Source organism: Mya arenaria, chromosome 16 (assembly GCF_026914265.1).
Source record: "Mya arenaria isolate MELC-2E11 chromosome 16, ASM2691426v1".
In the NCBI taxonomy this organism is placed as follows: Eukaryota; Metazoa; Mollusca; class Bivalvia; order Myida; family Myidae; genus Mya; species Mya arenaria.
Genome location: NC_069137.1, coordinates 37,840,853 through 37,858,497, shown reverse-complemented (window position 1 = coordinate 37,858,497; position 17,645 = coordinate 37,840,853).

The following is a 17,645-nucleotide window of genomic DNA, read 5'->3' as shown; positions in this document are numbered from 1 at the left end:
CCTCTTTCTGCGTTGCTTTTTATTATAGTAACTGAAGTCTTATCAACACAGTTAAGAAAATGTGAAAATTATGAAGGTATAAAAGTTCAAGGGAAACATCTTAAAGTTACTCAACTCGCTGATGACACAACTGTCTTTTTAAAAAATCACAATGAAATACAAATTGTTCTTGATATAATCGATCAGTTTGGAAATTATTCTGGACTGAAACTAAATAGGGAAAAAACCCAAGGCCTTTGGATTGGCAAATCAAAAAATAATATAAGTAATATTATGAATAACATAAAGTTTACGTCAAGATACGTTAAATCACTTGGAGTATATTTTGGAAATGATAAACATGAATGTACAAATTTAAGCTGGAATGAAAAAATAGATAAATGTAAACAATTGATAAATAATTGGAATTAAAAAAAATCTAACTGTCTTTGGCAAAATAACTGTTATAAAATCTTTACTTTTTCCAAAACTTGTATATCTTGCTCAAAATAGAGTAACGTCTGATTCAATTATAAAGACTATAAACTCCATGGTTTTTGAATTTCTTTGGAGTGGAAAAAAAGATAAAATCAAGCGTAAACAGTTATGGGAAACAGACTTGAAGGTGGTTTAGAGATGCCAGATTTTGAATATTATTCTAAAACAATGACATTAAAATGGGTGATTAATCTGACTAATACAGTTGATGCCAATTGGAAAATTATACCATCAGTAATATTAGACCAATTTGGAAAGAATTTTCTTATTTTTCATATGAATTTAGACTCCATTAAGTCTTTACCTATTAAAACAAACAAAATCACACTGTTCTATAAGCATTTGTTATTAATATGGATTCAGTTTAAGCAACTTCCAGTTAATCAAACGAAAACACCCAAAAGTTACTTCAATATTAGAAAAGAAATAATATGGGGTAATAAACTCATAAAAATAAAAGATAAAAGTCTTCTATTTAAGAACTGGATTGATTCCAACATACTATACATAAACGATATTCTTTCGAATTCGGGCAACTTAGACGCTAATTGTATTCTTGATAAGCTAAAAAATAAACAAAATTGGATTGCAGAAGTAAATATTTTAAAACAATCAATTTCAAACACTTGGAAAGAAACTCTAACATCGGATATATCTACAAAAACAAACGTCAATCCAAAATTACTAATAAGTATCCAAAATAAACCTTTTAAAGATATGACGAATAAGCAAATATATCAAATATATATAAAGCAATTTTATGAAAAGCCTTACATTCATGGTTATTGGGATCGGCGGTTGCAAGAGCATATTTGCTGGAACTCTTGGTACTATATTGTTCATAAGTCCATTGTGGATAATAAAGTAAAACAATTTAAAATAAAGTTATTGCATAATCTTGTAGCAACGAATTTAAATTTATTTACTTGGAAATTGAAGGATTGCCCTTTATGTATTTATTGTAATGAAGTAGAAGACTACGAACACTTCTTTATTAAATGTCCATTTTTGACAACTTTCTGGAATGCTATACATGATTTCTTTAAAAGATGCGGAATACAGAAAGAAATTAAGAATTTAAGATATATAGTAATAGGTTACAAAATCAACCAAAAAGAGTATAATATTGTAGATTGCCTATTGCATCTATAAGACCTACTTTATTAGTGAAAGGAGATCCAAACCGATAAATATTATGTACCATTTATATAATGATTTGAAAGTTCTTCAAACTCGCTTGAACAATAAAAGCATTTCTAAACGTTTTTTAAACGATTTTGTTAATAAAATTACAATATAATGTTAAGGCATTTTCAAAATGTTTAATATTTACCTCAAATGTTAAATGATATTGTTCCACTTCGATATATATACTTAAATATATTGTATGTAATGTTCGTTTTATAAAATAAATAAAATAAACGGGTTGTCATGAACTGGCAATTCCAAAAAGAAAAAAAAAATGAGTGTACTTTTATACTCAAATATGTGAAGAAACAAGAACACTAAGTGGGCAGTAATGCCCCTCCAAAAATGTCAGAGTGAAATTTCTCAACTAACATTTTTTAATATTATAACATGTAAACAATCTCTGTGGGTAATTTGATGTCTCTCTGTTTTATTCTGTCATTGGTATTCTAACATTTAGATTTTTCACAATAATTCTTCACTCTTCAACATTTGAAGTTTGGTCTGTTCCCATGCGTTTGTACTTGTAGTGTGTGCACAGATGATAACTACTCAATGCTGAGTCAATGGTGATTTGGTTTTCATGCCCCTTCAGGTACTTTACCCATCTAGAATGTTTAGTGCTGTAAAGGAAAACAATTATACTTTAAAGCCTTTCTGACTAATTAATAGTATTGATAATTATACTGCCATACATATACAAAATAAAATATACACAGTTTAATATTTCTCGACATTATTTTAAAAAAATCAACAACAAGCTGATACATACATGTATATATAAAGAAAATTATTAATGTTATCAATAAAATTCATCATCATCATCATCATCATCATCATCATCATCATCATCATCATCATCATCATCATCATCATCATCATCATCATCATCATCATCATCATCATCATCACCACCACCACCACCACTTGATCACCACCTCCACCACCACTACCACTTGATTATTGAATACATTGTGTTTATAAAAAAAACCCAAGTCAAATATGTTTATATGAAATACTCACATCATCTCTACCAGATGCGACTGCCTTGTGGATAGACATGGCTGTCGAATCCGCTCTCAAGGATCCGACATAGTATTTAATACAGGCTTGAATTCTTCATAACCCCGTGTTGTTGACTTAGTAATATTCAGTCATTTCTCTGCCTGAAAAAAATAGACTTCTGATTATCAACCAGCAGAAACTACCACCGTAAAATTCAAATGCACAAGTATTAAACATTCTCCACGAATATCCATTTTAGCCAAGAGTAAGGGGTGGAAGGCACAAATGTGTAGTTGTTCTGCATATATTGTTGATAATGATTCACGACAGTCTGGGGTTTTAACGAAACCTACACCAAGCAAATGAAAGTTGCTAATGTCCAAGCAGTCGTGGCTTAATTTTGAAAATATGCATTTTGTAAACAAATAACGGGTATATACATGCATTATGGTTATGTAAGAAATAGGTCACGTACCAAAACACATCATTTTTAAACAAAATTTTAAGTCTAATATTTTTCTAAGATAAAACAATCAAATTAAAGATTACATACTCATATCATATACATAAATAATGTACATAAGTACATATAAAAATATGTAACATGTACATTAGTACATGTAAAATATGTAACATGCTGTCTCAACATTTAGCTAATAAAAATGATTTTAGAATTTCAAAGATAAATTAAAAAACAAACATTTTGAACACATCAACGTACAAAACTGCTCAAGGATACTTACATTCATAGCCCTTGGATACGAATATCTGAATATCCCAGTTCCATGCTAATTGTTGGCAGTTGGGTTTTTCGACAGAATATCTTCTCTTATGCGTATAATTCACTTATTATCCATGTTTTACTGAAATGACTCAAATTGTTAGATGTAGCGTAATCAACTGACAGTTTGCACTTTTAGTGTTTATTTATTTTAAACGTATATTCATGAGAAAAACATCACCGAGTTTCCAAATACTACGATGTAGAAATTCCTCTATTGACCTATGAATAGCGGGGAAATACCTTCTGTTTCTAAAAAAGCAACATCCGGTACAGGCCGAATACGCCCGATGTTCGTCGCGATCTGTTACGGCGAGTGGCGATATATGTCGATGTTACCCGAACACTAAGTGTGCAGTAACGCCCCTCCAAAAATGTCAGAGTGAAATTTCTCAACTAACATTTTTATTAATATTATAACATGTAAATAATCTCTGTGGGTAATTTGATGTCTATCTGTTTTATTCTGTCATTGGTATTCTAACATTTAGATTTTCACAATAATTCTTCACTCTTCAACATTTGAAGTTTGGTCTGTTCCCATGCGTTTGTACTTGTAGTGTGTGCATAGATGATAACTACTCAATGCTGAGTCAATGGTGATTTGGTTTTCATGCCCCTTCAGGTACTTTACCCATCTAGAATGTTTAGTGCTGTAAAGGAAAACAATTGTAGTTTGAAGCCTTTCTGACTAATTAATAGTATTGATAATTATACTGCCATACATATACAAAATAAAATATACACAGTTTAATATTTCTCGACATTATTTTAAAAAGATCAACAACAAGCTGATACATACATGTATATATAAAGAAAATTATTAATGTTATCAATAAAATTCATCATCATCATCATCATCATCATCATCATCATCATCATCATCATCATCATCATCATCATCATCATCTCATCATCATCATCATCATCATCATCATCACCACCACTTGATCACCACCTCCACCACCACTACCACTTGATTATTGAATACAGTGTGTTTATAAAAAAAACCCAAGTCAAATATGTTTATATGAAATACTCACATCATCTCTACCAGATGCGACTGCCTTGTGGATAGAAATGGCTGTCAAAACCGCTCTCAAGGATCCGACATAGTATTTAATGCAGGCTTGAATTCATCATAACCCCGTGTTGTTGACTTAGTAATATTCAGTCATTTCTCTGCCTGAAAAAAAATAGACTTCTGATTATCAACCAGCAGAAACTACCACCGTAAAATACAAATGCACAAGTATTAAACATTCTCCACGAATATCCATTTTAGCCAAGAGTAAGGGGTGGAAGGCACAAATGTGTAGTTGTTCTGCATATATGGTTGATAATGATTCACGACAGTCTGGGGTTTTAACGAAACCTACACCAAGCAAATGAAAGTTGCTAATGTCCAAGCAGTCGTGGCTTAATTTTGAAAATATGCATCTTGTAAACAAATAACGGGTATATACATGCATTATGGTTATGTAAGAAATAGGTCACGTACCAAAACACATCATTTTTAAACAAAATTTTAAGTCTAATATTTTTCTAAGATAAAACAATCAAATTAAAGATTACATACTCATATCATATACATAAATAATGTACATAAGTACATATAAAAATATGTAACATGTACATTAGTACATGTAAAATATGTAACATGCTGTCTCAACATTTAGCTAATAAAAATGATTTTAGAATTTCAAAGATAAATTAAAAAACAAACATTTTTGAACACATCAACGTACAAAACTGCTCAAGGATACTTACATTCATAGCCCTTGGATACGAATATCTGAATATCCCAGTTCCATGCTGATTGTTGGCAGTTGGGTTTTTCGACAGAATATCTTCTCTTATGCGTATAATTCACTTTTAATCCATGTTTTACTGAAATGACTCAAATTATTAGAGGTAGCGTAATCAACTGACAGTGTGCACTTTTAGTGTTTATTTATTTTAAACGTATATTCATGAGAAAAACATCACCGAGTTTCCAAATACTACGATGTAGAAATTCCTCTATTGACCTATGAATAGCGGGGAAATACCTTCTGTTTCTAAAAAAGCAACATCCGGTACAGGCCGAATACGCCCGATGTTCGTCGCGATCTGTTACGGCGAGTGGCGATATATGTGGATGTTACCCGATGTTTCCCGAGTTGTATTACATGGCTAATACCTTAGATATCAAATTTAAATTCATGATCTTACAATATGTTGTAAACGCTCCTTTGTTATCGTATAGATTCTACCTTTACCAAAGCATCCGTTAAGCATTGTAATGTTTACGACTAAGATATCTTTTTGAAACGGGCCCAAGGGTATCAGAATTGAACTGGTTTTTCATTTCAAGAAATAATACCATTGGTGCAAACTAGGCCATAGGATGAAGAGTATTTACTCATGTCATACTAAGTCCTAACGATCGTCTATATAACTGTGCAGTTACCACTTCCATCAGGAGCCTCTATCATAAACGTATCTCTCTAGGGACAGTGGCTATATTGTGCTCCTAGGTCAGTGTTTATAAATAACTGTTCCTTTTATTGTTCGAAAACTCATTGAGTTTGGCGTTCTTCTCCAAAGACAGTTAGGTTTTACCAGCGTATTTATCTAACCATTTAAAGGGAATGGACTCAATCCTCCAAGGAAACTAGTTATACATAGTGTGTTTCCATTTTGAGAAAAACACAAACTTGACCTACCTTGAGTGAGTTCGAAGAGGAGGGATACTTCTACTGAGATTAAAATAGTTAAGACAGTAACTGTCCTCAGACATGTTGTTAATCTGTGATATGTCCGCAACATAAAATAAACATTTGAGACAATAAGCCTGTGGATTCCGCAATTCGGGTGTTTCCCAATCGGTATATAGCAATACTGTTTTAATAATTCAGTGCGATAAAAGTTTCAGGTACAAGCAAAGTATTCAAAAATACAAACATAAACTCTATTAAGAGGCATAAAACATTGGTCAAAACAACAATACAAAAGGCTGAGAGGTAGACTTATCAAATAAGAAAATAAAGATTCTATGTTTCATCATGACACATATTATGTTGAAAAACTAGAGAGCCAATGGTGCTTGCAGATAGGTATTCGAAACATTTCACATGCAATTAACTTGAAAGTGATACCAAGTAAAAAATAGCTTTGGCCACCAGATATCAAAGATAACCTAAACGGAGCTTAGTTGTGGGTCAGATTATGTAAGATACACGGCATGATAACATGACTAACCTTATGTTAGTCTTTTGGTTAACTTGATACAACTTACCTTCGAGTTTTCTTGCAACAAATTGGCACTGATATTGAACTAGTACGTATATATGATCAAACCTCTCTTTTAACGATGAAGCAGGATTTACAATTCAGGCATCTAGAAAATCCAATACATATTGAAATATGTAGCATATTATGAGAGATCCAGAGTTTCAAATCCAAACGTTCCGCCCAATGCATGTGTTAAAATAGCACCGACAATTAAAAGTTTTACATTAGTTCAAATCCTATGAGTATTAAGAAGCAATATAGAATGCGTGCAATTTCTAGTTCAGGTTTTCTAACGATGTCTAGTAAGTGCCGATTTAAGGCAATTAAGGAGCTTAAATAGTGTATGATTAACAATCACCAAGGACAAACTTACAATAAGAAACATGAAAGAGTGTTCATCAAATAAGTTAAGGTTTCGGACGCAAATAAACTTGAAATGTGATAAAGATATAAAAACAGAGAGAAGAAAAACATTTTAAAAATAGTTTATATAGCTGAAATTCATTTATACTCACTTATGGTGGTATATATCTATTCTCCTTGTCAGGGGAGATCACTGCGTATGATATTGGATCATGTTATACTCTGTTATCGTCTTAATCATTGTAAACGGTCACTAGAAATATTACGACTTCAGTGATTTTTGTACTTACTTTGTTATCTCAAGTAACATTTAAAAAACAGTAAAAGTTTAGCTATGTGAAAAATAACTATAACTCTGTTTTAATTGTTATTCCATTGTCCGTTTTAAAATGTTGATATGTTGATATCACAGGTTGAGAAAATGTTCAGCAAGACTGGGATTCGAGCTCTACGAGAAAATGTATGTGTATGCCAATTAATATTGTTTTATTACTTAGAAGTATCTGTTGTATTGCGCAAAAGTTAAGAACAGTCATGAAGACCTTCTTTCTATGTACTCAGTTGTATCATGTTTTCACCGTCTCTGACTTTCATGGTATAACGCGGTATTTGCCATTTAACTATAGTCCATAGAAGTTATGCAGTTGGTTATCTGGGGGGATATATTGTCGTATATGTCCGTATAAGTGTAAATTGTAATTGTCTAATACATGTGCATGTACATGTACTTGATTGCCATCTTAAAAGTTAAACATTTAGCCAGCCTATATCGGTGTGCCACATTATCATGCGAACTAAGATGATTCCACACACGGCACGAAATATTCAAAGTCTTATCATTCCATGAAGAAATCGGTCGTTAACGGAACATTTCATTTTAGGTTAATGTAAAACTTTTATTCATTATTTTAATGGTGTATGCAGGTTGCGGTAAATACAAAATTATATTCAAGTTTTAACAACGCATTTATTTATTAGTTTTCTTTTTCTTTTCCAGTATTCTTTGGGCTCTCCGCAATCCATTTAAATTCGGCTGCTGGTACAATAAAAGTATACTACATACAACGATTACATTTGTTTATTGCATGTTTTCCGGTGGTCAATAGAAAGTCATCAGTGAGAATTGATATCCCACTATTTTATAACATTATTCATTCTTTTAAAATGTTCATGCTTTGTCCTCCATCGTTCCACAGCTGGGACAAACTATTAATGATGTCACTTGCCAGATGATGTCACGCCAGTAAATATATGTAAGTTTTTAAGATTACCTACGATTATAGTTAAGTCTAGTTATAGACTAATTAGAGTAAAGCTTAAACAATAAAGGACTATGTGTGTTTGGTGCGATTTCGATTATATTTCTTCTTATGAACACCGAAACTTAATAGTTTCACTTATAAATGGCTGCACCACTCTTGAAATATAGCTTTTGTTGCTTACTCGATAAAATAAAGTCAATAACGAACTGAAACGAACTTTTTTCATTTCAAGGAGAGCCAACCTTTATATTGCATGTATTGCTTTGTAAAAATCACAGAATGACAAAATGTCTTTGCTTATCGGACACTAAGTGCGTTCACGTTTAGTTTCATAAAAGCCTACAACAGTTCAATTATATTTTGATTAGTTGTTATTAATAACATATATTGGGGGTTAAAGTAGTTTATGAGTACTAAACGTTTGAGAAATGGACCATTTTCATTGGCTGTCGAAACGCCCCTATTGAAAAATATGCTGGAAATTGTTTTAAATGGAAGCCATTTTGTTTTCGTTTTCCGACTGTTTGTATTGTTTTGTGCTTTGTTTAAACCTATTTGGAATAACAAGAATATTACATTCTTCAACCACATTGTACGGTTGGTGGTGTTTACGACTTAAATGGTTGTGTACACCAAACCAATGGACAACGAAGGCAAATACAGCTAACCTCGAACAAATAACTAGGCCAATATAAAAAAAAACTAATTAATAACGTTATATATATAACTTTATGAAAACTGTACTTTTTGTTATTTATCTTATTATTAGTTATCATTAAGCAATAAGCTTTCAAAGAAGCCATTGTCTTTGGTTCAGATTAAAGTTGATTAAACTACCAATGTACTAGCGTATTTGATATTCAAATTGCTTTAAGGTGTCAGTAGTAGTAATTTCAAAATTATGGTAAAACAAAACAATGACTGCAAAAAAAAGTTTCAATATGTAAAAATATGTGGTTGTTGTAATTTAGAATTATTGCTTGATATTATGAGCTTCAACACACATGGTTTTGGATAAGGTAAGCCGGATGTTCTTTGTACCTAACATCAGCCACAATGCCAGCCACACCACTGAAACGCCTCACCACGCCAGCAAGAATGGCATCCACAACACGGAGAAGCGCAAGGAAGCCACTAACTCCTAGAAACTTGCTGTTTAATTATACTGCCAACATGAAAGCAGGCTACCGAATTTTGTCATTTTAACGATAATTAACATCTTTAAGTATTTAACGAATATACAAAAAAACGTCAGCGTGTTGACAATTGTGTTGTTTGATCCTTATTGTTTGTTTTTACTTAGGTTTATGAAGCTTTATGTACAGTTCAAACCCGTTGGCTTGAGCTCAATCGGCTCGATTTCCTAATTGGCTCAAATTGTATGTAAAGACCGATATATTTTTACCGAATGTAAGAATTTTCGCTTGGTTTGAATTTCACAAGGGTCAAGGTATTTTCGCCAGTCCCTGGGAGTGTCAGTCAATATATTTCATCGTTAAACGGGCATGAGTTCAACTGCGTGTTTTATTTTAATTTTCAATTAAGTCTAATTTGATCTGAAATGATAAATGGTTCTTATCATTGTATGTGAGCATAAAGCAATTACTTCATTTTAGGACCGGTCCGTACCTGATAAAGCGTGGGCAATCCCGTGTCATATGAACCGCACCTGACACTATTGATAAAAAACTGAACTTTAACTCACCTTTCTTCTTAACGTTTTTTCATGTATTAACTAACTATTTTCGCTTACAGTATGAATAAAGTAAAGTATATGTTTATTTTAGTGTTAACCCTTTCAATTCAGGGCCTGTCCAATGTGCTTATGAGACACATGTTTATTTCTGACATCTATCCAATATGCCGGGCGCCTAGCAGGAAGGCAAACGGCAACCATTCCCCAACTAAATGATAGGTCGGCAACCGCCAATATCAGAACCAGTCCCTGGTAAGCCACGAACGGACGCCCTGCTTAACTGACAATCTTGTTCCGACTTCTGACATATGTTTATAAACTTGTTTACATGTATAGGAAGTTCGTACGGGTCTATATAGCGTTACATGAATTCGTATTCTAAATTATAATCGTATGAGAAGAGTTATTCTGACGAGTCGATCGAGACGTTTGCTTAATGAATTAAGCTACTGGCCTCAATTTCTAGAAGCATCTTAAGTCTCTTATAACAGAATTAAGCTAAGATCACAATTTTTGTTTTTCAATAATTTGTGTAATATTTATTTCTTTAAGATTTTTTATACTTAAGATCAGAATTATCTTAATGATAATCACAATTTACCATTTTTCATTTATCAAATTTCAATTAAAGTAAGTTTTTGGATAATTAAAATAAGCTACTTAAGCCAGTTAAGTTTAAGAATTTTCGAGAAATTGGGGCCAGAAGCTTACTACACTTAAGACTTTTCACGAAATTTGGTCTATATGACAAAGCGTCCTATATAAAGGTACCAGATGCATAATTACATGGTTTTTGATCCAATGTGACACCGTTTGATTTTGTTACTAAATGTAAGGATTAAATAAGTGGAGAAATGATTCATTAAAAAACGAACCTGCAAAACTATTACAAACTAGTTTTCAACTCTGATTTCAATTGAAATGTAGAATACATTTATAAACTGCAGTACTCGTATATACAAAATTTGGTCATTCACTTTAAACATATTCCAGGAGGCAATACGCTTTTCAATGATACCAATATATGTAGGATTGGCAAATATCAACAAATAATAATATGGCTAATGGGATTGTTAAACGAATAGATAATTAGTATATCGGAATTCTGGACATATTTTAAAATATTGGACACAATTACAGGATGCCACGCGGCCAGCCATGTGACCGGTCAAGTCTATCATGTCATCAACTTTGTTACATAAATATCAGTCCTTTGTACGCATCTGTTGAATGGATGTCGAGGTAAGATACTTTTCAATAAACTTTTATTTCAATAATTAAATACATTTAATTAAAACTCTGTTTTCAAAAGGAAATTGAAAAGCAAAAGGTAAGATGCTTATAATTTTGTTAAATTAACACTACCATACAATGCGTATATATATTCTAGTCCAATATTTTAGAGTTTACGAAATACTACTTTTTATACTAATTCAATAGTTTACAACTAACGAAATAACACTTTAGAAAGCAGATCAAACTTCTATGAGAATTCCGTCTTGTCCTTTTGAATGACAATTTGATAACATGCAAAGATAAAGATCATTCTAATGTCAGAGCGTGCACTCCGTAAACAAGGTTACCTTTATAAAGCTAAACTACGCAGTTTGCGTTATCTTTCGAAATTCGCAATCGCAAACATGATCGAGAGAAATGGTTATTTTCTTTACTTTTAACAAAATGTTTAATTGCTAATTGTCTAAAATTTGTTTTTTATTACTTTTGTTTATTATGTAATTGACAATTTGATATGTTTTTAAAATATATAAGTATGAATCACTGTAATACAGTTACTTAACTTAAAGTTAAAATTTATGTAAAGTAAGCCATAGCATTACACAAAAACTGTTCAAATTACCGTACTTGTCAAATTTCAAAAGGTGCTCTAAACACTCATTGCATTTCGGTAATGGATATCTGCGTTGATACAAGTGAAGGCAGGTTTTGCCAGTATTATTATTCCAAAAATTCACCATAGCATTATGTTAACTCAATCCGAGCTAAAAATTGAGCAAAGAATTTACGTACGAGGTGCATTCGATTAATTCAAAACAATAACAAAAACATCGCAAAATCTCTTCAGGTAGGAAGCTAAAAAAGTGGCTTGACAATGACGAAAAGTAAACACAGCTCAACCATTGAGCATTAGGGTTCTGTTTTTTTTTATTTTGTATAAAACCAATTTCAATTCATTATTTTGACTTTTCATGTAAAACATAGATGGCGATGGAATTGAACGTCCGGTACTGTTAATATGAGCTTGGATTAACACCTACCTTCAATATTGTCAATATGAACGCACATCTCCACTTTCGGAAGAGGCACACCTCAGTTTAACAGTAGCATCATCGGTGCTGAAGATGCGCTTCTAGCAAGTGTTATAGATATCTGACTGAACTATCAAGCAATCATCAGGATGAGCATGTCAATCATCAACACAAAACAACAGAGGTGAATCCGTGGACTATTGTTAGTACTCTCGACTATCAAACCAGTTGTCGCAGGTTCGATCGCCCGTGTAACAGTGCTAGACGATGGCTCACGTAAAAATATCAAATAGCTTTAACTAGAGTTACATTCAGTGGGTTCTCTTTGCTTAACCATACAACACGACTAAAACTCTCAGCGGAGCTAGTCGGTAGTTTGGTGGCGTCGTACATAAAACGAAAACCCCAACTAATATAACAGTACGACATTAAGCAAGTCTAATTGTATCATCATAGTTGTCCTGATATTTGGTAAAAGGTAGTAAAATATTGACTGGAAGACTTTTTGTGTGCATTTTAACTGCACGAAGTACGTTGACAGCATAATGGCATAGTGGGGTAAAAACTTTATTCGACACTCCAATCTGCTTTTATTTCCGCTATTCATTATTTACGTTGAAGTTGGCGCCAAATAAACTAAGCCAATATCATAAATATAGAAAAAGCTATATGGACATGCTATTTGTATCTGTATTGTTTTTTTTCTCTAATATAATAAGTGTATGGTGGTTTCGCACTGCTAATGAAAAACTCTCCAGTGCATGATCAATGTACGTATTTGGGTTTCAGTTGGAATGAAAAATAAAACTTACGCAATTAAAACGTGGGTAAACAAATTTTTCACTTATCTAAAAAATCAACAACACAGTTCCGGATGTCATATTGGCTTCTTCGCCCCGTTATCAACCCGCATGGATATATCAACATCCGATTGATATCTCTCATAATTGAGTAAAACAGCAACACATATTTTTGCCGAAGCATATCGAAATCAATTTCAATTCACGACCAGAGAAATGAAAACATGCATGTGGTTGAGAAATCGAAAACCAGCTTTCAACAAAAGCCCACTGAACATTTAAAGCAGGGTTGGGAAATGTGGGAACTATGCATGTATTGCATATTGTTTTCTTGACTTTTTATCATTAAAATAAAATTCGTAACCAAAATGCAAAAGCTCTATTGACGAACTAGCAACATTCCTTATTATATTATAAGTATTTATTACAAAATCTCGACGAAATCGATTTTACTATGTAGTCCTTGCCAAAACCCTTTCTACAATTGAATTTAAATAACGTAAATAAGCATATTGATATATACATAAATCTCACGCCTGTCTATATCGAAACGTGAATACAATCAATTATTCACCATCTCAAAACCCATAACACAACAAACAGATTTGGAAATTGCATTTGTATTTAGTGAAATATTTCGACACAAACAAAGAGGGTAATATGATAAATAAACTTTTTGAGAAATACATACAGCCAGGAAAATTCTTTAATTTTGAAAATGTTTAACAAAGAAAACTATAATACACAGACCATAACAAATCAGAATCCATTTAGAAATTTGGATGCTTGGATAAACAAAGAGTTCCGTGAAAACCGTGTCTAAAAATATCTGTCGTATTTACCTCCTTAGTCTTATTCCAAAATAAACAACATAACTTTATTTTATGATTTAAACATTACAATCAATCTCTGACTGATAATAGCACCAAACGATTTAGCAGTTACAAGAATACAAATCCGATATATCAGCCGTCAGAAAGTTAACAATGTATGTACCCTCATACTGAGTCTTAATTTTGCCAATAAGGTGAAGCAGGTTTCCAACTTTTTTTTCCTTTTCACTTGTCTGGGATTGAACAATTTCGAAAGCCCAAGGTCAAGGTTAGCATTAGCATGGGTGATCCCCATTCCACCTGTCTTCAGCTTCTTCAGGGGGTGTGTTGTTAAAAGTTTCAAACCAGCTTGCTGATAGAATCGATCAACTAAGGATGCAATGTATTCAGAGTTTGCATGGCGTGTTACATGGAGTTTATAGGAGAAACAAAACCGTTAATTTCATTCATATTTGCGTTAAGAGATTTTGAAATGCTAGTAATATTTCTAAACCTGAAAACTAAATTTTCCACGTCCATACAGTCGTTCAGCATACTGTGTAAATCTTTAATATATAAACAGTTTCAGTTTTTGTGTAAATTAAAAACTAGACCCATCTGATACATCACTTTAAACAAGGTACAAAAGATAAGATTTGAACAAATTCATCGGACTAAAATCGGCCTGTCTCTAATATCTAAAACAGTCCAAACTTTATTTTAAAAAACAACATATGTAAAAAAGATACCTTTGCGTCGATTTTTTATGAAGTATCACAAAAATCAAAAACCAGATTTGAAAATGCATACATTCAATCCATACAACGATTTAAGAAATGGGGATTTTCAATGTCTGACTTAGATCGGACATAAGTAACCATTCATACATTCACATATATATGTTGGGGTGTTCGCCTTAGTCACGGTAAGTGAAAACTTGGTTTAAGGATAAAAGAAGGAGGGCGGAAGGATACATGCTTGTTTTTGTTTTAATTAATAGCTACGTGGCCACAATTTCCCCCAGTAAAAATCCTGACATTTTTATATGTACACAAAGCAGTGTTTTAATTGTTTTATTAATTAAATTCAAATTACTTAAACATAATTATGCATTTGAAATATAAAAAAATGATTTTCATCAACCTATTTTGAACACATTTACAGCGGAATTCCTTATACAAAAATTGCAATGTCATATTCAACAACCCCAAACGACACGAAAACGAAATCCTAACCGTGAGATATTGGCATAGCTTAATCCCCTACTGTTTATCATCCTTTACTGCCCTAGTGTCGCAACAGGTTGCTAAATGTCCTGTGTAGTGCGGATAGTCTAATTGCCAAATAGAAAAAGGGTTGCACAAGCTGTGTTTGGCAGATCAATTAAATTTGGCAATATATGACGATTGATATCAGTCATCAGAGGGCAAGAAAGAATGTGACCAATCAACAACTTAGTTCAATACTCGGGATTAACGAGGGTGGAGCGGGGGTGGGGTTAATTAAATTAGGCTTAAACAACGGCGTAAACGACAAAACCAACACAGTACTTTACTATAATTATTTATATGAAAACGTGTGTTTTTTCTTTATTATATCGATCATGTTGCATACTTATACCATTAAACATAACTATGCGGAAAATAATTAATTTGACCACTTACAAAGAAGGAAATGGAGAACATGGACATCTCTTCGTAAAGATAATTGTTAGAAATAGCGACAACCATCAGTTACAAGCTCATCAAGTGTCATGATAATTGTTTCATTCAAGTTGACAATTAGTACTACTTGACGCCACTTACTAATACAATCACATCAATGAGAACCGCATACTTTGAAATCGCTTTAATTTATGAGTGTTTCGAAAATACTCGGGATATTTTTTCACGTGCTCTCCTGCGTTCTTGACAGCATAGGCGTACGAAAAAAACAATTACACATTATATTTAGATATTAAATAAATATCCAAGTATCAAATATGCATCATGATTAAAATATACCTTAATCGTCTGCAGTTAAGTTTTTATTGTTAACATTTATTTAAAGAAATGAAATGCCTGTACAAAAGAATAGCCAATAATTCAAACATTGCACGACATTAATAGACAGAGCCATTATATACAGAGAAACCTTATTGTACATATCAAACAGTGTCAGCAATGCCATATATTTACCGGTTGTATGTTACAAATTGATACTAACTATTGTCAGTTTTAGCAAATACCTAAGTTTATAAATAAATATAGAATCTTTGTTTTTGGTGTCATGGGACAATATTTATGCAAAAAGCTGCAGAAACAAGCTCAGTAGCAAAAAGTTTAAACATAAACCCGGTTCAATGGCACTGGGTACACGCCAAAGACATAGAACATAAAATCGCAAACAAGAAATATAGAAGAACAGCACAAAAGTCCACAAACAGCACAGTGCATACAAACCAAATCTAAAAATTACAACCCACTTTAAACTATTGTTTAACATTTAAGTTAACCTTTTTCCTTCTGCCCCTTTTTTATTCTTACTTTATTAAGTTATGTTTTTTTTCATCCACTGCTACAAGTTATGCATTTTGCTTTCTTGCATTTCTATATAGCATTGATAACACTTCCGTCTACTTCACGACACTGATCATTTTGTGCGTTTTGCTTTCTTGTATTTCTATTTTACCTTAACTGTATCATATTTGATTATACTGCACGACACTGACCATTTTGTGCGTTTTGCTTTCTTGCATTTCTATTTTACCTTAACTGTATCATATTTAATTATACTGCACGACACTGATCATTTTGTGTCTTTTGCTTTCTTGCATTTCTTTATTACTTTACCTGTATTATATTTAATTTTACCTCCCAAAACTCATAATTTTCTACGTTTTGCTCTCTTGTATTTGTATATTGCTTTAACATGGATTACATTTGAATATACTGAAAAAGGATAGTTTTATGTCCACTGGAAGAGCTGCCTGTCTTGAATTCATACAAATATTTACATTCAGTACATATATTGGCACATCATGCAGCGGCACATTGAATTGTCATTTTGTTATATCATGAAATTTATCTTAAATAACATTCACTGGCTCGACCTTTCTTTGTGTTGTGAAATAAGGAGAGCGATTTTTAATAAAACATTTGGACAAAATAAAAAAAATATCAGTGTTGGTTTAACATGTCGTTTTGTTATATCCTTTCCGGTGGTCTATAGATATTTATCAGTTTTTCCCTGTTTCAGCAGTGAACATATCAAAAAGTTATGTGTCAACGTTTTGAAAAACTAACTCGGTCTCGGTTCCAAATCAAACTTCAGCGCGCACAGGACTGATCACAATTTCAAAGACGTCAATTCCGAAATGACATTACGCGCGCATACAAATGGGCGCATTTTTCTACAAAATGTAATAAGATTACTTTTAATTCCAATTTTAAGCATGTAATGAAATTTTTATTTGTTTAAGTGTAAGTTAATAGTATAGTTTACCTCATGAACACAAGAAGTGAATATTTCGAGGCTACACCACCCGTGAAATATAACATTTGGCGCTCACTCGGCGAAATACATAACGATCTTACACCAAAACAAACAATTATCATATTTAGTTGTCGTTATGAACAAGTTTCACGATATGCCTCCACAATCATTAATATAGATATGCGATGTCTTTCTTTGATACATTCGGCGACATTTTGCGTAACTATTATACATGTATTACCTA